Source organism: Phyllopteryx taeniolatus, chromosome 2 (genome assembly GCF_024500385.1).
Source record: "Phyllopteryx taeniolatus isolate TA_2022b chromosome 2, UOR_Ptae_1.2, whole genome shotgun sequence".
In the NCBI taxonomy this organism is placed as follows: domain Eukaryota; kingdom Metazoa; phylum Chordata; class Actinopteri; order Syngnathiformes; family Syngnathidae; genus Phyllopteryx; species Phyllopteryx taeniolatus.
This window is the reverse complement of record NC_084503.1, coordinates 8,027,997-8,052,843: the sequence shown is the minus strand read 5'-3', so window position 1 is coordinate 8,052,843 and position 24,847 is coordinate 8,027,997. Positions and strand designations below refer to the sequence as shown.

Below are 24,847 nucleotides of genomic sequence, written 5' to 3'. Positions count from 1 at the left end.
CTGGCAACCAGTTCAGGGTGTACCCCGCCTCCTGCCCGATGACAGCTGGGATAGGCTGCAGCACGCCCGCGACCCTAGTGAGGGGAAGCGGCTCAGAAAATGGATGGATGGATGGATAAAAAAAGTGTACTCGGTGGAAAATAACTCCAGTCACGTCTCTCCTTCCAGTGTTATCTGTGTGTGCTGGGGGTGGGGGGTGTTGGGGTGCTCTTTGATAGAGAGAGAGAAGGGTGCGGGGGAAATACCAGGCAGCCCCTGCTATTGGCTACGTTTTATGTGTGGGTGGGGCTTGTAGGGAGGCGGCGGCGGCGGCGGTGGTGGCGGTGGTGGTATTGAGAGCAGGGCACAGCTTCTATCTGCTTCAGTTTTGGAAGGAGTACCACAGCGGCAAGAGAATGAAGTGCGATAACCCCGTCAACAGATAATGAGTGAACCAACGACGGTTTCGCAACAGCAGCCTCCGCATTGCTCCAACTCAGGCATAAAAAAAACAACAACACCTGCATTTGGACTCAGCCTCTTCGCTCCAAGCTCTAACACAGTTCAGTCAGTCTCTGCTCCGCTGCCAACACGTGCGGTTGTGTTTGTATCATCTCAGGGGGACCGTTTTTTTATATTTGTCAACGCACGTCATACATGTATGCACACAATTTCTGGATTTGAAACAATTACAGCCCGCGCCTGAAGAGTGTGAGTCGTGATTTGGAATGGATCTGTGAAAGGCTTAGAAATTCTGTGTACCTAAATGGAGCAACACTGGGGGTAAAATCCTTGAGCATCGCGCAAAGGTGAGTTTCATTATAATAATCATAATTAATAATAATAATAATACTTATTATTATTATTAATATTGTATTTCTTTGCAGCAGATGGCAGCCTCTCTCTCTTTGACTTTCAGTAAAGAAAACTTTACTCATATCTTTAGAACGGACAAAATCTGTTGGATTTTGATGGATGACCTGTCATTGTGTCTGTAGGTTAGTAAGTCCAAAAACTGTCCAGGCTGGGTAATTGGAGACTTCATATTGCTCATAGCTTTGAATGGTTGTCTGTCTATATGGGTGGTATGCAGTGTTGCGACAGTTACCATGAAAAAGGAACTCGGTAACTATTAGTTATTTTGCCAATACTTTATTGAAAGTGCATTTTTAACAGTCGTGTTTGAGAATTATTATTATTATTATTATTTTATTACAAAAAAGTCATTTTGACACGACATAAATACCTTTTTTATCCATCCATCCATTTTCTTCACCGCTTATCCTTATTAGGGTCATGGGTGTGTTGGAGCCTATCCCAGCTATCTTCGGGGGTGAGGTACACTGCGAACCGGTCACTGGCCAATCGCAGGGCACATATAAACAAACAACCATTCGTACTCACATTCACACCTACGGGCAATTTAGAGTCTTCAATCAACCTACGACGCATGTTTTTGGGATGTGGGAGGAAACCGTATTGCCAGGAGAAAAAGGTGCTCTTGACCTGAAAATTTCACCAGATGTTGGGAACAACCCAAGTAATCCATACATACAAAGAAGGTAGAACAAAAAAAGCTCAGAAATTAAGTCGTGTGTAAAAATGTGAAATGACACGGAGGAAAAAGTATTGAATGCATGAAGAAAGGGAGGTGCAAAAAGGCATGAAAACCAAGAAAACACCGAAAATCTATCAATAATCAAACAGCAATCCAGCCCCTTGTCAGTGCAAATGAATATCAGATCACGGTCCGCCAGTTAATAACATCTGTTTTAAACAATCGAGCGAGCTGTTTAGCTGCTTAGCTCGCTAGCTAGTTAGCTAGAAAACTTAATAAATAGTTAACTTTCCCGAAAGTGTCATATTGTTCTACAGTATCTATGTCTGAGACTTTCCCTTTAACCTTGATTGTAACCGCGCAACTTAAAATGTTTCTTCAACATTGACGTAGTGTTTTTGAAGCTATAGAACACTTTGGCGACAGTAGAGTATACAATATAACTCAATAACATTTCATCTTTAGCTGACACAAACTTGTTAACAGCTTGAAAACATGAGCCTCTCTCCTTTCTCCATTGTTGACTGACTGCTTGTCCGCGCGAGATGTCCACGTCTTGAAAACATGACTTGGTGCATACGGGACATCACTCCCCTGGATGGGAGGATGTGTGATCCTTCCCAGAATGCATCACAACTCTGTTTGTAAAAATGTCATAATGTACAGTTGTCCGTTGTGTGCCTTAAAGTTCGGAATAGTTAAGAATGGTGTTTTATTATTTGTCTGTAAAACAAAGGCTGACAGTTGGTTTAAACCTACAACATACACCGTCAGTGAATGATGTGTTCATTGACATGCCCCAAATTAGTCTCTGCTGTGAACTGGTGGCAATTGTCTGTAAACCTCCTCCCATCTTTCCGCTCAAATTTCTCTTACTGCTAATGGTTTTTACATTAACCCCACCTGACGGCAGTTACAGTATATTCATAGCCTGTGGTCACTATGAGAAGTAAATAATGTGTATGACCAAGCAGAAGGAGACTTGAGTGAGTGGCATGCTAATTGTTGTCACAGATTAAACCACACACATGCTACATGCAGTTTTGTCCATCCATTCATTTTCCATACCGCTTATCCTCACTCGGGTCGTGACTTTGAACTGGTCGCCACCCAATCACAGCATGCAGTTTTGTGTTTAACGGAAACTGTTGCCAGAGGGCTCCAATGTAACATTCTTGCAGTTTTGTATGTGTGTCTTATTTTTTAATTTAACCCTAGTTTGATTAGCACAGTGGGAAAAAAAAAAGTTGTTTGAATGTACTTAATTTGAAGATGTACATCTGTTGCACATGATTAAAATTATGTTAAACTAACATACATTGTTTATTTCGAGGAAACGAAGGGGGCAGAGAATTACACAGTTTACCATTTTAATCATGTGCAACTGCAAATTAAGTACTTCTTTTCACCGCACTTGCTAGTTTTCCCTGCTGCTGCTTCTCTATTATGTAATAAGATTCTTTCAAATGAAATAAGTGTTGTCACAGTAAATTTGTTAAGTTAGATTGAATGAGTCTGCATTGTACGGTGCCCTGGAAGTGCAAAACAATATAACAAATTCTGAAACACTTACATTTCAGAAAACAAATGAACAAAAGCCGAAACACTTTTACTTTTCAGAAAACAAATGAACAAAAGCCGAAACACTTTTTCAGAAAACAAATGAACAAAAGCCGAAACACTTTTTCAGAAAACAAATGAACAAAAACCGAAACAATTTTACATTTCAGAAAACACATTCACAAAAGCAGATATACTTTTACAAAAGACAAAACAAATTACAATTGAGACAACCCGGAAAGGGAACGTCCAACATGATTAGGAATCCAGCGCATTTTCCTGCTCCAACATTACTGGCTCCAGGACTGATTGGCTGCTGTATCCCGGTAGAACACGCTCCACTGCTTCCAGACGGTAAAGGAAGTATGTGACTTATTAAGTGTGGCAGCGTTAATATAAATGCCATTAACCCTAAAGCCTGTCGAACACTGTGCAACGTGGTCGAACCCGACTGGACCGAACCATCGCATAAATATAGGAGTTGCCGACGCACCCCCACACATTGAGCTATTGTTCACATGGACGCCCTGAACAGCGAGCCTGTATAGGCGTTTGATGCTGTATATACAACCCCAATTCCAATGAAGTTGGGACGTTGTGTGAAACATAAATAAAAACAGAATACAATGATTTGAAAATCATGTTCAACCTATATTTAATTGAATACACTACAAAGACGAGATATTTAATGTTCAAACAGTTTTTTGGAAAGTGTTGCAGCCATAAAATTCAAAGTTAATGATAATTTGCTAAAAACAATAAAGTTTATCAGTTTGAACATTAAATATCTTGTCTTCGTAGTGTATTCAATTAAAGTACAAGCGACGAGCCCCCCCAAGCTGAGAACAATAGCACACTAGCCAACGACTTGAATACCTTGCACATTCAATAACAACAAACCGTGGTTCACTGCCAAACTTAAGCAACTTTGCCAGGCTAAAGAGGACGCATATCGAAGTGGGGACAGGGCCCTGAATAATCGCACTAGAAACCAAAAATTAACATTGCAAAGAGAAACTATGCAGTAAAGTTAGAAAAACAGTTTAGCGCTAACAACTCTAAATCAGTCTGGGATGCATTACAATCGCTAACCAATTACAAGCGACGATCCCCCCCCCCCAAGCTGAGAACTATAGTAGACTAACCGACGAGTTGAACACCTTCTACTGCAGATTTGAAAAGGACACTTTCACACCACCGACTTCTGCGTTAACCATCCACGAACAGGATGTGAGACGCATCTTCAAACAACTAAATATTAACAAGGCGGCAGGCCCAGACCATGTGTCCCCATCCTGCCTCAATGTCTGCGCGGACCAGCTCGCTCCAGTCTTCACTCAGATCTTCAATAGATCTGGAACTGTGCGAAGTATCATCCTGTTCCCTGCTGGACCCCCTGCAGTTTGCATACGGGGCAAACGGGTCTGCGGATGATACAGTCAACATGGGACTGCACTTCATCCTAGAACACCTCGACAGTGCAGGGACCTATGCGAGGATCCTGTTCGTGGACTTCAGCCCAGCGTTCAACACCATCATCCCTGAACTCCTTTCCTCCAAGCTTCTCCAGCTCAGCGTCTCACCTGCCATCTGCCAGTGGATTTACAGCTACCTGATGGGCAGGACACAGCAGGTGAGGCTGGGGGAGGTCACCTCATCCACGCGGAGCATCAGCACTGGGGCGCTCCAAGGTTGTGTCCTCTTTCCGTTACTCTTCTCTCGCTACACGAACGACTGCACCGGGATGTCAAACTCCTGAAGTTTGCAGATGACACCACTGTGATCGGCCTCATCAAGGACGGTGACGAGTCTGCATATCGACAGGAAGTGGAGCGGCTGGAGCTGTGGTGCGGCCGACACAACCTGGAGCTGAACACGCTCAATACTGTAGAGATGATCGTGGACTTCAGGAGGCATCCTTCGCCACAGCTCCCCCTCACGCTGTCCAGCTGCCTTGTGTCAACTGTCGAGACCTTCAAGTTCCTGGGAATTACAGTCTCTCAGCACCTGAAGTGGGCGACCAACATCAAGTCCGTCCTCAAAAAGGCCCAGCAGAGGACGTACTTCCTGCGGCTTCTGAGAAAGCACGGCCTGCCACAGGAGCTACTGAGGCAGTTCTACACAGCAGTCATCGAATCAGTCTTGTGTTCTTCCATCACAGTCTGGTTTGGTGCTGCTACAAAAAAGGACAAACTCCGACTGCAACGGACAATCAAAACTGCTGAAAGGATTGTCAGTACCCCCCCTACCCACCCTTGAGGACTTGCGCGCTGCCAGAACTAAGACGAGTGTGCAAAATCCTCTCGGACCCTCCACATCCCGGTCACCGTCTCTTCCAGCTCCTTCCCTCAGGTAGGAGCTGCCGATCAATGCAAACTAGAACTAGCAGACATTCCAACAGCTTCTTCGCTCTTGCAATCAACCTCTTAAACACCTAACCTACAATTCTATTGCAACACGCTGGCAATTTTTTTGTCTTTTTGTCTTGAGTTTGTTGTCACATTTCTGTTGGGCCAATTATATATTACTCGTGCACTCACTGTAGTAGTCTCAGCACGCTGCACTATTTGCATATCTGTTGTTGACCAATACTGGCCACTCATACCAGAGTAGCATCTGCTCCATTTGCACACTGACTGAGGAGTATCTGCAACATTTGCACAATCAACATTGTCCCAGACTATCATACTACTCGCTTGAAGTCTCGGCGCCCTTTGCACTATGGTCGTTGCACCGGACTATTGTAATATTAGTCATTCGAACTGCTCTAAGTGCTAGAGGAGTCTGCATCTTTTTGCACAACTGTCAAAAAAAAAAAAAAAAAAAAAAATGTACCGAAAGGACATTACCAGATAACTACCAACCCTTTATTGCTCAGTGACTGTTTTTCTCAATGTCTTTATGTCTCAAAAGTTTTCTTTTGTCGTACTAAAGCGGCTCTAGTCTGTGAAATGGGACGTTCCCTTTCCGGGAACGTTGTCGCAAACGTAATTTGTTTCGTCTTTTGTAAAAGTGTTTCGGTTTTTGTTAATTTGTTTTCTGAAAAGTGTTTTGGCTTTTATTAATTTGTTTTCTGAAATTCACATTTTTTTTTGGCTTTTGTTAATTTGTTTTCTGACATGTAAAAGTATTTTACAATTTGTTATATTTTCTTGCACTTCCAGGCCACCGTAGCATTGTGTCACTGTGAAACTTGAGCTGGTCCCAGTTGATTTAGAGGCAGAGTACACCCAGGGTGACATGGTGGACGACTGGTTAGCACATCTGCCTCACAGTTGTGAGGACCTGGGTTCAAATTCGGCCTCGCCTGTGTGGAGTTTGCATGTTCTCCCTATGCCTGTGTGGGTTTTCTCCGGGTACTCTGGTTTCCTCCCACATCCCAAAAAAGGATGGTAGGTTAATTGATGCATTCAATACTTTTTCCTCCGTGTCATTTCACATTTTTACACAACTTAATTTTTTAGCTTTTTTGTTCTACCTTCTTTGTATGTATGGATTACTTGGGTTGTTCCCAACATCTGGTGAAATTTTCAAGTCAAGAGCACCTTTTTCTCCTGGCAATACGGTTTCCTCCCACATCCCAAAAACATGCGTCGTAGGTTGATTGAAGACTCTAAATTGCCCGTAGGTGTGAATGTGAGTGTGAATGGATGTTTGTTTATATGTTGTCAGGATTATTTTAACCAACACCTTCACACCAAGGAAGGAGACAAGTAAGAATCACAACTTGAGTTACGCAACTTTGCAAAGTGAGAGCAGCTTCAAGAACAAGCACCACGCTTATCTCTCCCAACTCCTCTGAGGTGCCTGTACTTGCGCAGCTCTTTTTATTAAAACTTGAGTCGGTGGTATCACATTCCAAGATCCTTTTAAGGAATTGTTTGTTATCAAGATGTGGTCAGTGCCTGGAGGTGTGGGGCTTTGTGCCTTGTTGAATGTGCATTGTAGTGCTTTTCCAAACTGCTCTTGTTTCCAGTGAACAAGGGTGCTATCATCTTAATGCAGTTACAGCAACAATGTGTTTTTATGCGATAATATATAAAATGTTTCCATCATATGTGCCCTGCTATTGCCTGGCCACCTGTTTGGGGTGCAATTAGCTGGGATAGGCTCCAGAATACCCGCGACCTTAATGAGGCTAAGCGGTATGGGAAATGAATGAGTAGACCCATGAGTGACCGCACATGAGATACAACTTTCTCAGCATATTGAATCAATCGCAACTGGAGTGTTATGTTTGTCGTAGAAGACGTTTCACCTCTCATCCGAGCAGGCATCATCAGTTCATGCAACAAGGCTTAGGCCATGTCGACACGGAAATGGAGCTGATCTAAACATGGAATCGTTTCAAGAAATATGTGGTTCCACACAAAAAACGCTAAAACACTGTGGTATATTTGCCAGACCTGTGTGGCACTGTTATGTTGCCACCGAAAATCACCAAAAGCATAAAATAAGAAGCCACGTGACGTAAACAAACTCACACAGAGCGAGGAATAAAGAACACATTTGTGTGGATTGGATTTTTGCAGAGATTTTGTTGGAAAAGCCATATCACACTCAGGAGTTTCTACAGCACAAATCCAACAGGGGTAATCCACCATTGATGATGTTAATGTTGTTAGTGTTCGTGCACCATCACAACCGGGCCATGATGCCTGTTTTGCATACATGGAAACGCGAGGGCAGCATTTTGAGATTTATCCACTATGGGACCTGATTTTGTTTTGTTTTTGTTTTTTTAAAGGATCGGCTTTGGGCTCCCAAAACACCGAAATGCATGCCTGGACAAAATGTAGAAGTGAAACCTTTGCAGATACACTAAAATGGGTTTTCGTGTGTCCCTGTTGTGCTACCAGTGCATTGTGGAACATGATCTGTCCAGTACTCTGCGCCCTTCAGTCTACAGAGACTTTGTTACTTATCTGTTGTTTTTTGAAACTGTCACATTGGATATTAAAAGTCATCTCCAATGACTACTTTGGTCTGGTGTACTGAGTTTGGGTTGTACTCATACCCATGACAATCATATTATACAGGTTGTCATGTTGTGGCTGGTTGATGAAGAAGGGTGTATAGAGCAGAGCAATAGAGTCCCGGAGCAACTGGGGTGTTTAGTTCCTTGCTTAAAGCTACCTCAGTGAGAGTGTTTAAAGAGGGTTTTGTGTAGATGTATTAGTATTACAATGGTTACATTTGTGCGATAATTAAGAATAATAAAATGTTACATGGCGGCACGGTGACCGACTGGTTAGAGCGTCAGCCTCACAGTTCTGAGGACCGGGGTACAATCCCCAGCCCCGCCTGTGTGGAGTTTGCATGTTCTCCCCGTGCCTGCGGGGGTTTTCTCCGGGCACTCCGGTTTCCTCCCACATCCCAAAAACATGCATGAATTGGAGACTCTAAATTGCCCGTAGGTGTGAATGTGAGTGCGAATGGTTGTTTGTTTGTATGTGCCCTGTGATTGGCTGGCAACCAGTTCAGGGTGTACCCCGCCTCCTGCCCGATGATAGCTGGGATAGGTTCTAGCACGCCCGCGACCCTCGTGAGGAGAAGCGGCTCAGAAAATGGATTGATGGATGGAAAATATAAATAAATAAATATTTACTGTAATGTCTGGTAATGATTGAGGTACTGAATAACTATTTTTTAAAATTTGACACAAGCGGTCAGGCAGAGAGGTGACAGTTTGTTTGACTGGAGCAAATGTGTGTGTCTGTGGGGGGATTGGGGGGTACAATGTCATAAAACTGTCATGCTTACGTCACACGTCATTTGCTGCAAGAGTTGAACACGTGGCATAAAATATGCATTTGGATTACGTTCAAACCCATAAATTGTGGCCACTGTTTTTATCTGCAGTGGCGCAAGATGAAAATACAGCACCTACCCGCACACGTGAGCTATTATTTTGCTCACTAATCATTCACGATGCTCCTGTGTGTGTGTGTGTGCATGCGCACGCACGTGTTTGTTTGTGAGAGGGACACAAATGTCATGTCACAGAGATCCAGTTAGAAGTTGAAAAAGTAAAAATACAAAATGCAGATATATTGTTTATAATTGTATATTGACAACATGTAGACATAACCTCCAGTATTGTCAACCAGTATATTTGAATATTTATTTTTATTATTTTTTTTATGTATACACCATATGTTATGCATACAATAGCCAGTTATGGAGCTAGGCTGTACTACACAATACAAGCCAGTGTACTATCAAAATAATTTGGAAGCTTTTTTTCACTTAATCCACATTTTTAATCAAAAGAGGACCATTTGAAAGGATAAACTTAAATCTGTGGACAATAACAAAAATGCCAGTTTTTTTTTTTTTTTATTACAACCTGCAGGTTTCAATTTGATTAACCTGTGGTTGGACTTCTCAGAAAAGGTCACAAGTATGTCTCGCACATCTATATTTTTAACATTCTTACCTGTATACAAGTGTCCAAAATGTTAACTACTGTAAAACGTAACGCTAACAAAATACAACTTTTATGACAAGTGACAATGTGCATGCTGATGCTGGAGTCTTCCTGCTTTGAATGAGTCCTCATCATGTATTGTACTGGGCAGGCACATGCAGGGATTTTTATGGAGCCAGGGGCTTAAGCAAAAAAAACAAAAAAACGCAACCAAGCAAATGGAAAACAGTGGCTGAATCGACCAACAGCTAATTGACTGCCATTATATTTGAAGTGATTTACAGTCTTGCCACTTTCCATCACTCAAAAAAATATTGACAGCATTCAACTTAAGATAATGGGTGTCCCGATCTGATCTTTAAGATCAGGTGTAGGTCTGATGTCAGTAGTGGTAGTATCCGATTGAATCGTACTGGATCTGAAATCTCTGATTTTACCTCTCTTATACAAGCAGTCCATTCCATTCGCCGCTCCAGCACTTCTATCAAGCAGCGCCCGGATAGCATGCAGATCCCTTGTGATCACATAAACAGATTGCTAAGGTGCTACCATAGTAGCAAGGAGTAAGTGTGAATTTTGCTTGCTTATAGTCATTTATTGACACTTCATAGACTTCAGCTCAGCTTTCAATACCATCATCCCCCAACAACTGATTCACAGATTCACTCAACACTTCGATGTGCACATCGCTGCTGGACTTTCTGACAGGGAGACCCAGGCAGTACGGGTCAGCAGCAACACATCCAGCACCATCACCCTTAACACGGGGGCTCTTCAAGGATGTGTGTTGAGTCCCCTCCTCTTCACTCTGCTGACCTATGACAGCACACCGATACACAGCTCCAACCGCTTCATCAAGTTTGTAGTTGACACAACTGTGGTGGGTCTCATCAGCAACAGGGAGGAGACAGACAACAGGAGTGAGGCGAGCCGCCTGGCCGGTGGTGCACGGACAATAATCTCCCTGAATGTGGAAAAACCCAAGGAGATTGTTGTGGACTTCAGGAGAGTGCACTCCCAGCATGCACCCTGAACATCAACGGTGCTGCGGTGGAGTTCTTGGGAGTGCATGTCACTAAGAACCTCTCCTGGACCAGCAACATCTCATTACTGGCCAAGAAAGCTCACCAGCATTTCTACTTCCTGCGCAAGCTGAGAAGAGCCAGAGTCCGACCCCCATCATGTGCTTGTTCTACAGATGGACCATAGAGAGCATCCTGACCAACTGTGTGGTATAGATCCTGCGCCGCATCCTGCCGCAAGACTCTCCACCGCATAGTGAGGGCAGCTGAGAAGATTATTGGAACCTCTCTTCCCACACTGCAGGACATTGACAGCACCCGGCTCACCCGCAAAGCCCTACGCATAGCGGGGGATGTCACCCATCCATCACACAGCCTCTCCAGTCTGCTGCCATCAGAGAGGAGACTGCGGAGTCTGCGGGCCAGGACTAGCTGACTTAAATACAGTTTTATTCATCAGGCTTTCAGGAAGCTGAACTCTCTTGTCCTCTGCCCACCTGAACTTTGAACCCCCACGAACATGGGCATGCACACACACGTGCACAACTCCCCACACTGACTTCAAATTTGTAAATGTCTTCATGTGTCTTGGCACTCAGACTTTGACTATGTTTCACATGTCTCCCAATCGTGATATTGGCACATTTAATTTATACGTTTTATACTGTATATACCATAGCTTTATTTAGCTTCTTTATACGGCTGTTTATTATTTATACTTTTTTAAATATTCTTTTGTAGCACCGTGGGTCCTTGAGTACCATAATTTCAACCCTATCTATATGCTACACATATTGTAGAATTGACAATAAAAATACCTTGTACCTTCAGTTGAAGTTCACTTTAAAACTAAAAACAGAATTACAACTAATGAATTTTCAAATACATCACAGACTTCCTTTCTTTTTTCATTTTTGTTCACAAAAATTGTGAGCTCAAAGCTAACACACGATGGATGAAAAACACCATTGACGAGCAAAAGAAAATTAGGGTTAGGTTATCTAACTTGCGGCACTCATCTCTCATATAATATTAGTACACAAACGCTGTATAAACAGAGATAAACAGGAAATATAACAATACTCTCAGGCATATATTCTTCAAACTCTGGAAAAACGAGTTATTTTAACAATACCTGTATTTCATCGTGACAGCTACTCTCTTTGTTACCACAAGTATGTATCTCATTGTGTGCACCACACTGCCCCTCAGAGGTCAAGATCTGCACGGCACAGTTACTTTATGTAACATTTTCTGAACCTCTTATCCTCACTAGGGTCACGGGTGTGTGTCAGTAGTGGTAGTATCAATTTTATCTGTATTTTGTTCGTTTTTTCAAAGAGTTTTTCTGAAGTTAAGCACTTTATTTGAACACATAATACTTTTTATTTACTTGCTCTTATTTTGAAATTCACAGCCCTACTTTTATTTAGTAAATGAGAAAACACAGTTGTGCTCATGTGTTTGATTACCCAGGCAGAATTTGTAAGATGGGTACAATTCTTTCAAGAAAACATGAAGGGCCAGGCGTAACACATTTAATTTTATTTTAATGGGATTCAAATTAAATTGTCAAGCATTTCAGAAAAGCATTATCATCAAACAAAACATAACCATAAAGAAATTAATGATGGTTGTTGTTCAGTCATCAGTTGTATTTAAAAAAACAATATTTCACAAAGTCTCCCAGGTTATGTAAACTTATGAGCACAACTGTACATATTATGCAGTCATACGTACCCGTGTCATTTTGGAATGAAAGTGTAGGCTCCACCTTTCCCATAACCTCGAGGTGGCGGTGGCATATTGGAAGGAAATTGTTCAGCTTTTTCATAACCTCTAGATGGCGGCATACATTTATAAAATGTATGTTTTTTCCCCCCATTTCCCCCAATACCCATGTATAATGCGCACCATTTACTTTTGACATTTTTTTAAAATGCGCGTTATACACGAAAAACTATGGTCGATACCATTTTTCCATTTTCATCTGTCCATAAGGGTAAGACTGTTGCCCATTAGTGGTTTTCATCACCCATACTGTGTGGGTGCAGCACGCTTGGAATCACAACTACAAATCATATCTTGTACTATCACGTAGTAGATGTTTTTGACACTGGAAACGTGTAATTAACTTACAATGAAGCCAGTACAACCGTGACAGGCTCAGGCAGGGTTTTAAAGTCAAATTTTAAAGTAAAGGGTAAAAACATTATGAAACATCTTTACTTTCAGTATACCTCAGCATCTTAATGTGTTACTGTGGCTACTGTTCCATCTCCCACTAATACATGTAAACCACTTTGCAGAAGCAGAATAAAAAAACACTGGTGAGTTTATGTATTGAAATCCAGTCACACAAATCCTGTCCAAATCAGATACCTTCATCAGACAATTAAGGTCCATATTTGTCCATTTGTGACCATATCCAGTACTCGATCTGTAGAGGCTTCCTGTTACGTGCATTTACAATTTTCCTTGAGCCAAAGAATGCAACACAGTTTAAACTTGTGTTAAAATTAATTTTGTATTTTTCAAATATTTCTCTAATTGTATGATTTTAATAGTTGCTAATTTGAGTTGTTGTAAAAGATGAGTTGCGGTGCCTAAATAGAAGTACTAGGATTTTTATCTTGATGTCTATCTTGGGCGTTGCAACATGTAGCTCCTCAATTTGCCATTTAAAAGCCTCAATTGGTGTGTCTAGTCGGGGGTGCGGGGATTCTGGGTCTCCTGCCGGGTAATGTGAATAGAGGATTAGGAAGAGGAGGTATTGGAGTTAGGATGAGGTGTTGCATCCTCAAGAGAGGTGTCGACTCTTCCAAGCATGGTCTTTTGTCCTCTTTCATAGTAAGATCAATTGTAAGAGCGTAATCGAGGCAGTCTGGTTGTTGGCTCAGAGGAAGGCACACCGAGCTGCTGGAGACGAGTAAATTTCAGTTGCTAGCCTTCGGCCACGATACTTAAAGGTAAGATGTTTGACTCACCTAATTGAGTTGCTGTTTATATAATTTATGTCATGTTTATTTTATCCAGTCTCTGAGTGGTTTCATGAGTTTGCAACAAAATCTCAATGGAAAGGTTACCTTTTAAAGATATTTTGATCTTGGAATTTTATAATGACCAAAACCTTTTTCAATAGTCCACTCCTGTTTGTTGCAGGTCCAAACTGTCCTCCTTTGTAGTGGCACTGAACCAGACTGCCTTAAGATGCAATGAGTCGTATACACAAATCAGATGCTAGTCACACACCAAAGATATAATTGTTGTTATTCATTGGTATTTGGGCAGTTCACTGTCATTTTGTCTGACATACTTTTTCAGTTGACTATATTCTGTTTTGTAGACTGCATTATAAATTCAGATGATGGACCTAGTCATGCTTGAAGAATAGACTTGTCATCCACTCCGTTTCACCTCTGCGAGTCAGTCTGACTGCAGCAGGTTTGTTCTCAAAATATTTGTATTTAGATTTTTTTATGTTCAGCAGGTTTTGCATTCCCTCTTTTGTGAGTGGTTGAAAGGAGGCACCAAAATAACTGCTTGATACTGTATGACATTTTGGCACCCTTCCCTTTGGGTACTAAACAGTGGTTAAGTACAAGGTTGGAGCTAGACATATTGCAGTCTATTTTTATTGAAAGATAAAACTAAATTATGTAGCTACATTAAACCTAATCAACAACATCAAAATTAGGTGCCCGGGAGTTTCAAGTTTTTTTTATTTTTTTTAAATAGTGCAAAATCACACTGAGGCATCCCAGTGCACTTCACAATATTTTAAAACAAGGAAACACAGATACATCAACAACAGGACACATGAACAGACTGCAGTTTACGAATACAATATATCACCATCACAAATTTATTTCATGATGTACAGAATATAATCCCTTTAATTTAATAACTGGTATGACAGAAATGTGTTACATACTTGATTATGCTAAACATTGTAACCCAGCTCTGCTGAGATATGTTTTATACATTCTCGCTGAGTCAAAATCTTTCCATATCATCTGTGTGTGATTGTGATGACATTTCTAACAAATGGCAAATGGAAAGAGCAACACGAGCAAAATCCTGCTTTCTTCAGATGCGGAGTCAGGGTGTGGGCCAGGAACTGACTAAGATAAAGAAGGCTGAAGAGAGTCTGTTAAATATTTCAAGAGGACCAAGGTATTTCAAAGGGCGAGAACCAGGCCCGAATAGCATTTTGTAAATCTTTGCTTGGTTTCAGATATTAATATATGCACGGAGAGTTATGTAGATCTCTAATAGTACAAACAATGGTAATACCTTATGCAGAATGCTTATTTTGTATCACAAGTGTCCAGTTGTGTGAAATGTACAACATAAACTACCTTCTTTTAAGATATACCAGCCTTTAATTTTTGCTCTTTAACATGTGTGTCAAAAATATGTAGTGGGAATCCTATTAGCACATTCCCCTTTCACCAAAAGCTTCCAATCAACTAATGATTAACTTTCAACTCCACCTGCAACATCAAGGGGTATATCTGCACCACATACACACCTAGAAATATCTCATCCTGGGGCAGCCTTTGCCATGTGGACCCCCAAGGTAAAATGTGAAGAGAATGTGGGCAACATTACAACAGATTTGGCAAGTGTGGATAGCAAGACATTGATACCCTGAGTTGTTATTCGTGCACCAAAGTAGCCCCCGTGTGTGCCACCAACGGTGTACTTGTTTGCAGTGTTCACTACTGTGATGGGGTAAAAACAGAGGTCACATTTCAATAATATGCACGTATGTCATGACAATAAAGATGATTCTGTTCTATTCTTACAGTGCATATAGAAACATTCAACTCGATCAAAAACACATTTTGTGGAAATGCAAAGCAATACAAATCACTATAGCATGTTGTAGTGAATATAGTTTATTCCCCCTTCAAAACCGATCGATAGTACGTTTTCAGTTATTCTATAAAAATGTTGTGCTGTGACTTAAATGACATTAAACAGACCTCTCACAAATACAAATTTGTATCCAGTGGTGCTATAATTAGTAATCAATTATGCTGACAATTCTATTGTACGACCGGAGTCAGAGTTTGGTCCGCATATCCGGCAGTAAGTCGGACTCGTTCCCGGTGAGGGTTGGAGTCCGCCAAGGCTGCCCTTTGTCACCGATTCTGTTCATAACTTTTATGGACAGAATTTCAAGGCGCAGCTGAGATGTAGAGGGGGTCCGGTTTGATGGCCTCAGTATTGCATCTCTGCTTTTTGCAGATGATGTGGTTCTGTTGGCTTCATCAAGCCGTGACCTCCAATTCTCACTGGAGCAGTTCGCAGCCAAGTGTGAAGCGGCTGGGATGAGAATCAGCTCCTCCAAATCTGAGACCATGGTCCTCAGTCGGAAAAGGGTGGCGTGCCCTCTCCAGGTCGGGGATGAGATCCTGCCCCAAGTGGAGGAGTTCAAGTATCTTGGGGTCTTGTTCACAAGTGAGGGAAGAATGGAACGGGAGATCGACAGGCGGATCTGTGCAGCGTCTGCAGTGATGCAGACTTTGTATCGGTCCATTGTGGTAAAGAAGGAGCTAAGCCGAAAGGCGAAGCTCTCAATTTACCGGTCGATCTACGTTCCTACCCTCACCTATGGTCAAGAGCTGTGCGTCGTGACCGAAAGAACAAGATCCCGGACATAAGCGGCCGAAATGAGTTCGGTCATCCGGGAGGATATCAGAGTAGAGTCGCTGCTCCCCACATCGAGAGGAGCCAGATGAGGTGGCTGGGGCATCTGATTCGGATGCCTCCCGGACGCCTCCCTGGTGAGGTGTTCCAGGCATGTCCCACCGCGAGGAGACCCCAGCGATGACCCAGGACATGCTGGAGAGACTACGTCCTTCGGCTGGCCTGGGAACGCTTCGGGATCCCCCCGGAAGAGCTGGATGAAGTGGCTGGGGAGAGGGAAGTCTGGGCGTCCCTGCTAAAGCTACTGCCCCCGCGACCCGACCCGGATAAGTGGTAGAAAGAGGTGGTGATCAGTTGACAGCTCCTTCCCTCTCTTTACCCGAGTGCCGCAAGTCCGATGACACGACCACAAAGTCGATCATCGAACTGCGACCTAGGGTGTCCTGGTGCCAAGTGCATGTGTGGACACCCTTATGCTTGAACATGGTGTTCATCCATCGTTCTGCTGGGGGACTTCAATGCTCACGTGGGCAATGACGGTGAGACCTGGAAGGGCGTGATTGGGAGGGACGGCCCCCCCGATCAGAACCCGAGCGGTGTTCTGTTATTGGACTTCTGTGCTCGTCACGGATTGTCCATAACGAACACCTGCAAAATCAGGAATTAAAAAAATTAGAATACTGTGAAGAAATCATTTGTCAGTTTTTGTAGAAAAAAAAAAAGAAATTAGGGTCACATTAAATCAATCAAAATATGGTACTTTCAAAACGATGCGTTAATCTTCAATACTTGGTTGGGAATCCCTTCGCTGCCTCAATGTGCCGTGGCATTGAGGCAATCAGCCAGTGGCATCGCCTGGGAGTTATGTCCAGAAGTCCAGATTTCCTTGCTGTCAGTTCGTCTTTGTTTTTGGGTCTGGTGTCTCTCATTTTCTTCTTGATAATACCCCATAGATTCTCAATGGGGTTTTGATCCGGCGAGTTGGTTGGCCAGTCAAGCACTGTGATGGCATGGGCATCAAACCAGGTTTTGTTGGGCAGGGGCCAGGTCCTGTTGGAAGATGAAATCTGCATCTCCATACAGATTTTCCAAAACATTCTGGTAGACTGTTGCGATGACCTTGGATTTAAGAATGAGCAGAGTTTACCAACACCTGCACTAGACATTGCACCCCAAATCATGACTGACTGTGGATATTTCACACTGGACCTCAAGCAGCTTGGGTTCTGTTCTTCACCTGTCTTCCTCCAAACCCCTGGACCTTGATTCCCGAATGAAAGGCACACTTTACTTTCATTGCAAAAGAGGACCTTGGACTACTGGCCAGCATTCCAGTCCTTGTTCTCCTTGGCCCAGTTGAGTGGCTTCCTACGTTGGCTCAGGCTCAGAAGTGGCTTGACCTGAGGAACCCGACAGTTGTAGCCCATCTCCCGGCCTGAATGTGGTGGTTTTTGAAGCTGTGACTCCCGCCTCGTTCCCCTCTTTCTGGATGTCTACTAGATTCTTGAATCTTCTTTGTTTGATAATCCGCGGTCATCTCTTTTGGTGCTGCATCTCTTCCTGCCACATTTGGTCCTTCCACTAGACTTTTCATTGATAAGCTTGGACACAGCACTCTGTGAACAGCCAGCCTCCGTAGCTATGAACTTTTGTGGCTTACCCATACTATGGAGGGTATCAATGATGGTCTTCTGGGCAGTTGTCAAGTCTGCAGTCTTCCCCATATTGAACCCAACTGTGAAAATTTAACCAAACTAAATCAATTTAAATCTGAGACCATGGTCCTCAGTCGGGAAAGGGTGGCATGCCATCTCCAGGTCGGGGATGAGATCCTGCCCCAAGTGGAGGAATTCAAGTATCTTGGGGTCTTGTTCACGAGTGAGGGAAGAATGGAACGGGAGATCGACAGGCGGATCGGTGCAGCGTCTGCAGTGATGCGGACTTTGTATCGGTCCGTTGTGGTAAAGAAAGAGCTAAGCCGAAAGGCGAAGCTCTCAATTTACCGGTCGATCTTCGTTCCTACCCTCACCTATGGTCATGAGCTGTGGGTCGTGACCGAAAGAACAAGATCCCGGATACAAGCGGCCGAAATGAGTTTCCTCCGCAGGGTGTCCGGGCTCTCCCTTAGAGATAGGGTGAGAAGCTCGGTCATCCGGGAGGATCTCAGAGTAGAGTCGCTACTCCTCCGCATTGAGAGGAGCCAGATGAGGTGGCTGGGGCATCTGATTCGGATGCCTCCCGGACGCCTCCCTGGTGAGGTGTTCCGGGCATGTCCCACCGGGAGGAGACCCCGGGGACGACCCAGGACGCGCTGGAGAGACTACATCCTTCGGCTGGCCTGGGAACGCCTCGGGATCCCCCCGGAAGAGCTGGATGAAGTGGCTGGGGAGAGGGTAGTCTGGGCGTCCCTGCTGAAGCTACTGCCCCCGCGACCCGACCCGGATAAGCGGTAGAGAATGGATGGATGGATAAATCAATTTAATGATACCTGGGGAAACCTGTGCACCCGGGGAAACCTGTGCAGGTGCTTTGAGTTTAGTATGTGACACACAGTTAAAAACATTCATGGCCTTCAAAATTTGGGCTGATTTCTTCACAGTATTCAATTTCTTTGAATCCCTGAAGCCCAAATTATGTAAAAATAAACAAATAAATACTTGAAATTGTTTAAACTGTTGGCCCTGAACAAATAATCTATGGAAGTTTAATTTTTTGAATGGAATTATGGAAATAAATAAACTTTTCCATGATGTTTGATTTTTTTTTTTTTTTTTTTTTGGAAAGGGTCTGTATTGCTGTAGAAAGAGAAGCTACGAATTTTGGATTCTCAGTGCTTTGGTCAAAGTAGCAAGTCTTTTCAAGTCAATGGGTTCAAGTCCAAGTGAAGTCACGAGTCATTGCTTTTCAAGTCCAAGTCGAGTTGCAAGTCTTGTAACATATTGTCGAGTCTAAAGTCATCAAATTCATGACTCGAGTCTGACTCGAGTCCAAGTTATGTGACTCGGGTCCACACCTCTGCCATATTCTCTCGTTCATGCGTAAAGGCCTTTTCACACTGCGCAAAAGCGCAAAGACGATGGCCATCCCATATTTAGAAGTGATGTAACAGCCTCAAAGGAAGTCGGGAGGCTTTCCCCGCTGAGTGGACCGCAACTCTACAATATATTTGTCATTGTTTGAAAAGAAAGCCCCCACTTTTCTTATTTTTAGGAGGAGGAGGTGACGCAGAAGAAAAAAAAAAAAAATAAAAAAGGGAATGGGAATATCCCATACTAATTTCACGGCAGCATCTCTAAGTATAAACTCGTTCGTGAGCTTTCTAGTTCCAGGAAGAGCGCTTCGAGGTGTATTTCAGGCTGAACAGGGAGCTTTGAAAGAGAGTTTGAAAGCCTCCCGCAAAGACGTCTCGGTATATCATTTTTCTATTGGCCCAAACTTCGGGATAGTGGGACACCGTAATTATTATGCCTTCCTGAATTTTCCTCTTGCTGTTTACACTACACGTCTGCCAAAATAGCACTCACAAATAACTTCGCCAGCCCTGCTCCCATTGGATGAACTTTTTGACGTCACTGCCTCAATGCTCCAGAAAAACTAATTTAAGTGGCAACTCTTAAAATTTCTGTTTGGAGCAGTCAAGTGGGCAACTGGTATTTATATCAGTCGAAGAGATAAATCACACTGTGGCCTTATTTGAACACTGTAGCTTTGTGGAAGTGTAATGTTAAGTGAGGGTGGCACTAGAGTTTTGTTTCTCCAAGACCACAGGGAACTTGACTACTTTTTTGGGGGAAATAATGGGATTATAAAGGGATTTTAAGCAGTGTGTCCAAAATTAATGAACTGAAATTCAGTGCAAATCTTGGCTGAGTTTGTTTTCCATGTTAATTTGATATGAATGTCTTGTATGTATATTGTCTTTTGTTTAAAACAAACACAAAAATAGATATTTTTATAGCGGTATGTGGGCAGTGACTCAGGTCTTCAGTGCGCGAGCTCACCTCTTTGTGCCCACACGCATACTTCTTCTGCTTGTGTGTGTGTCATGGTGAGAGGTGGATTTATGCTGTGGATAAGTGGGTTTGTTATGGTTTGGATTCGTGACTTCCTGTGTTGTTCTGGCATCAATAAAATCCTACTCTTTAGCTGCTTTACAGCTAAATTGCCGACCCAAGAAGAGGCGTGGCAGCTAAATGAATTGTTCCATCCATCCATCCATCCATTTTCTGTACCGCTTATCCTCACTAGGGTCGCGGACGTGGAGCCTATCCCAGCTATCTTTGGGCGAGAGGCGGGGTACACCCTGAACTGGTCGCCAGGCAGTCGCAGGGCACATATAATTGTTGTTTCGCTAAAATACATCTAAATAACACTAAACAGCAATAAACTGAACAACATTGGCAACCTTTGAAAATAAATTGTTTACCAAGAATACTCATTCATCCATTCTTGCTGGTACACAAATAAGAACGATAGATACAATTACCAAAGATCAGAGGAAGGATACAAGTGCAAACAATTGGCAGCTGCAGTAGAGCAAACAATTATATACTTACACAGTAGGCTCAAGCTAGATTACAGATATGTCAACAAGTTCTACACAAATAGCTTTGATTTTTGTGAATCTCACACTTAAGTGAGGTGAAATAGCAAGGGACAGGAGTGGTGTTTGAGTAGGTTAATCCAAGGATAAATAGAGCAAACTTTTTTTTTTGGCATGACTATGTTACATGCCTATAGGAGGGTTCAGAGTTTTAGTGTTGTGATATTGTGATACTACAAACTGCCTGAGTGTGCAGTGTGAATCCTCCCTATTTATCAAGGCTGCCCCCCCCCCCCCCCACCCCCCAGTGGCTTGGCAAGCGGCATCTGTGTTCCCAGCTTATCTCCCATCCAAGTACTGTATAACCAGGCCTCCCCCCCTAGCTTCTGAGATCAGACAACAAGTGTTCTCAGAGTACTATGGCTGTATTACCTCAACTATGAAGAATTTAATTTAATTCCAGGTGGATTGTTTTGAAATGCATCTCAAAGAGCAAGTATTAGCCATAATGTTTCTAATGCCATATAAACATACCACGGCCTCCTTGTAGCTTGTCTTCAGTCACAAATGCACTTGGAGCTGTCTGCTTAAAATCTCATCTGGCAGCATTGCTGCTGGGCAATCGCAGGGCTGTCTAAATGAAGCTTGAAGCAACACAGTGATAACCTCATTATTCTTCAGCACTCCATCCAAATACTCTGTTGCAAGTCAGACAAGCTACTGATGCAGTAAGAAAGTTGATCTGTTCATCATGCATGCATAATGGATTTGAGTGTTTTTAGCGGGAGTAGTTAGACATAAGATTCGATCTACATTAAATCTACATCCGAAATCCCAAGAAATATTGATGTTTTTATTCAATTACGATTACAAACATGCGGCACGGTGGACGACTGGTTAGCACATCCGCCTCACAGTTCTGAGGACCAGGGTTCAAATCCGGCCTCGCCAGTGTGGAGTTTGCATGTTCTCCCCGTGCCTGCGTGGGTTTCTCCGGGTACACCGGTTTCCTCCCGCAGCCCAAAAACATGCGGGGTAGGTTAATCGAAGACTCTAAATTGCCCATAGGTGTGATTGTGAGTGTGAACGGTTATCTGTTTATATGTGCCCTGGGATTGGCTGGCGACCAGTTCAGGGTGTACCCCGCCTCTCGCCCAAAGATAGCTGGGGTAGGCTCCAGCACGCCCGCGACCCTAGTGAGGATGTGGTATGGAAAAGGAATGAAACATTTCATTTTCATAAGCACATGTTTCTATGAAATGAAAATATTCTACATTCAACCAATCACAGTAGTGCATATAAATAGCAACAAAGAGACCAGGGAGAAATTAGGATCAAGAAAGTCATACCTTGGTCCCTTCGATAACAGGCCACATTCTTTACCAATTTGTCATGGATGGAGTCTTATCTTCGAGACATCACATCTCCAGTTGAAAATTATTTTCATGTCATGTGTAGACAGATTTGTACTGAAATTGTACTGTACATCTCAACATCTGATTAGAGTGACTTTTCATCATGATTGATTACACACAAAAATGTGGATTTTGAAGACACAGTTTTGGAGCTGCTTTGACCAGCTCTTTGTCAAGTAGAAGATAAAAAAAAAAAATGTAGGGAGTAAGTTGACGTGTTTAACCCTCAGCGAGGGAATTCAGTGAAAGACCCACAATGAATCCCAAAATGTAACACAATACTTTAGAGATGCTTTCACTCCAACCCAGAAGAATTTTTTCAAAACACACATACATTTTCCACGTCCCCTAATGTAACAGTCTTCTTCTTCTTCTTCTTTTCCTTTCGGCTTATCCTGTTAGGGGTCGCCACAGCGCGTCATCCTTTTTCCATGAGAGGCTATCTCCTGCATCCTCCTCTCGAACACCAACTGCCATCATGTCTTCCCTCACGACATCCATCAACCTTCTCTTTGGTCTTCCTCTAGCTCTCTTGCCTGGCAGCTCCATCGTCATCATCCTTCTACCAATATACTCACTCTCTCTCCTCTGGACGTGTCCAAACCATTGAAGTCTGCTCTCTCTAACTTTGTCTCCAAAACATCGAACCTTGGCTGTCCCTCTGATGAGCTCATTTCTAATTTTATCCAACCTGGTCACTCCGAGAGCGAACCTCAACATCTTCATTTCCGCCACCTCCAGCTCTGCTTCCTGTTTTCTCTTCAGTGCCACTGTCTCTAATCCATACATCATGGCTGGCCTCACCACTGTTTTATAAACTTTGCCCTTCATCCTAGCAGAGACTCTTCTGTCACATAACACACCTGACACCTTCCTCCACCCGTTCCAACCTGCTTGGACCCGTTTCTTCACTTCCTGACCACACTCACCATTGCTCTGGACGGTTGACCCCAAGTATTTAAAGTCCTCTACCCTTGCCATCTCTTCTCCCTGTAGCCTCATTCTTCCCCCACCACCCCTCTCATTCATGCACATATATTCTGTTTTACTTCGGCTAATCTTCATTCCTCTTCTTTCCAGTGCATGCCTCCATCTTTCTAACTGTTCCTCCAGCTGCTCCCTGCTTTCACTGCAGATCACAATGTCATCTGCAAACATCATGGTCCACGGGGATTCCAGTCTAACCTCATCTGTCAGCCTATCCATCACCACTGCAAAAAGGAAGGGGCTCAGGGCTGATCCCTGATGCAGTCCCACCTCCACCTTAAATTCTTCTGTCACACCGACAGCACACCTCACTGCTGTTCTGCTGCCCTCGTACATGTCCTTTATTATTCTAACATACTTCTCTGCCACTCCAGACTTCCGCATGCAGTACCACAGTTCCTCTCTGGGTACTCTGTCATAGGCTTTCTCTAGATCTACAAAGACACAATGTAGCTCCTTCTGACCTTCTCTGTACTTTTCCATCAACATCCTCAAGGCAAATAATGCATCTGTGATACTCTTTCTAGGCATGAAACCATACTGTTGCTCGCAAATACTCACTTCTGTCCTGAGTCTAGCCTCCACTACTCTTTCCCATAACTGCATTGTGTGGCTCATCAACTTTATTTCTCTATAGTTGCCACAGCTCTGCACATCACCTTTGTTCTTAAAAATGGGCACCAGTACACTTTTCCTCCATTCCTCAGGCATCTTCTCACGCACTAGAATTCTATTGAACAAGCTGGTCAAAAACTCCACAGCCACCTCTCCTAGATGCTTCCATACCTCCACAGGAATGTCATCAGGACCAACTGCCTTTCCATTTTTCATTCTCTTTAATGCCTTTCTAACTTCCCCCTTACTAATCATTGCCACTTCCTGGTCCACCTCTTCTACTCTCCCTTCTCTATCATTTTCCTCATTCATCAACTCCTCAAAGTATTCTTTCCATCTACCTAGCACACTGCTGGCACTAGTCGACATATTTCCATCTCTATCCTTAATCACCCTAACCTGCTGCACATCCTTCCCATCTCTATCCCTCTGTCTGGCCAGCCTGTATAGATCCTTTTCTCCTTCTTTAGTGTCCAACCTGCCATACATGTCATCATATGCCTCTTGTTTTGCCTTTGCCACCTCTACCTTTGCCCTGTGTCGCATCTCAATGTATTCCTTTCACCTCTCCTCGGTCCTCTCAGTGTCCCACTTCTTCTTAGCTAACCTTTTTCCTCGTATGATTTCCTGTACTGTGAGGTTCCGCCACCAAGTCTCCTTCTCTCCTTTCCTGCCAGAAGATACACCAAGTACTCTCCTGCCTGCTTCTCTGATCACCTTGGCTGCAGTGGTCCAGTCTTCTGGAAGCTCTTCCCGTCCACCGAGAGCCTGTATCACCTCTTCCCGAAAAGCTGCACAACACTCGTCCTGTCTCAGCTTCCACCACATGGTTCTCTTCTCTGCCTTTGTCTTCCTAATTTTCCTCCCCACCACCAGAGTCATCTTACACACCACCATCCTATGCTGTCTAGCCACACTCTCCCCTACCACTACCTTACAGTTGGTAACCTCCTTCAGATTACATCGTCTGCACAAGATGTAATCCACCTGTGTGCTTCTACCTCCGCTCTTGTAGGTCACCCTATGTTCGTGCCTCTTCTGGAAAAAAAGTGTTCACTACAGCCATTTGCATCCTTGTTG

The 24,847-nt window shown here is 43.4% G+C and overlaps 1 protein-coding gene across 3 annotated transcripts in view; it reads left to right on the top strand.

The window, feature by feature from the left end:
- The first annotated feature begins 343 nt into the window (after positions 1 to 343).
- Positions 344 to 24,847, top strand: part of large2 (LARGE xylosyl- and glucuronyltransferase 2) — a 101,003-nt gene continuing 76,499 nt past the window's right edge. For all 3 annotated transcript variants that reach the window (XM_061758255.1, XM_061758236.1, XM_061758245.1), the window contains exon 1: positions 344 to 788. The gene's annotated coding sequence lies outside the window, so the exon portion shown is untranslated. The remainder of the gene's footprint in view (positions 789 to 24,847) is intronic.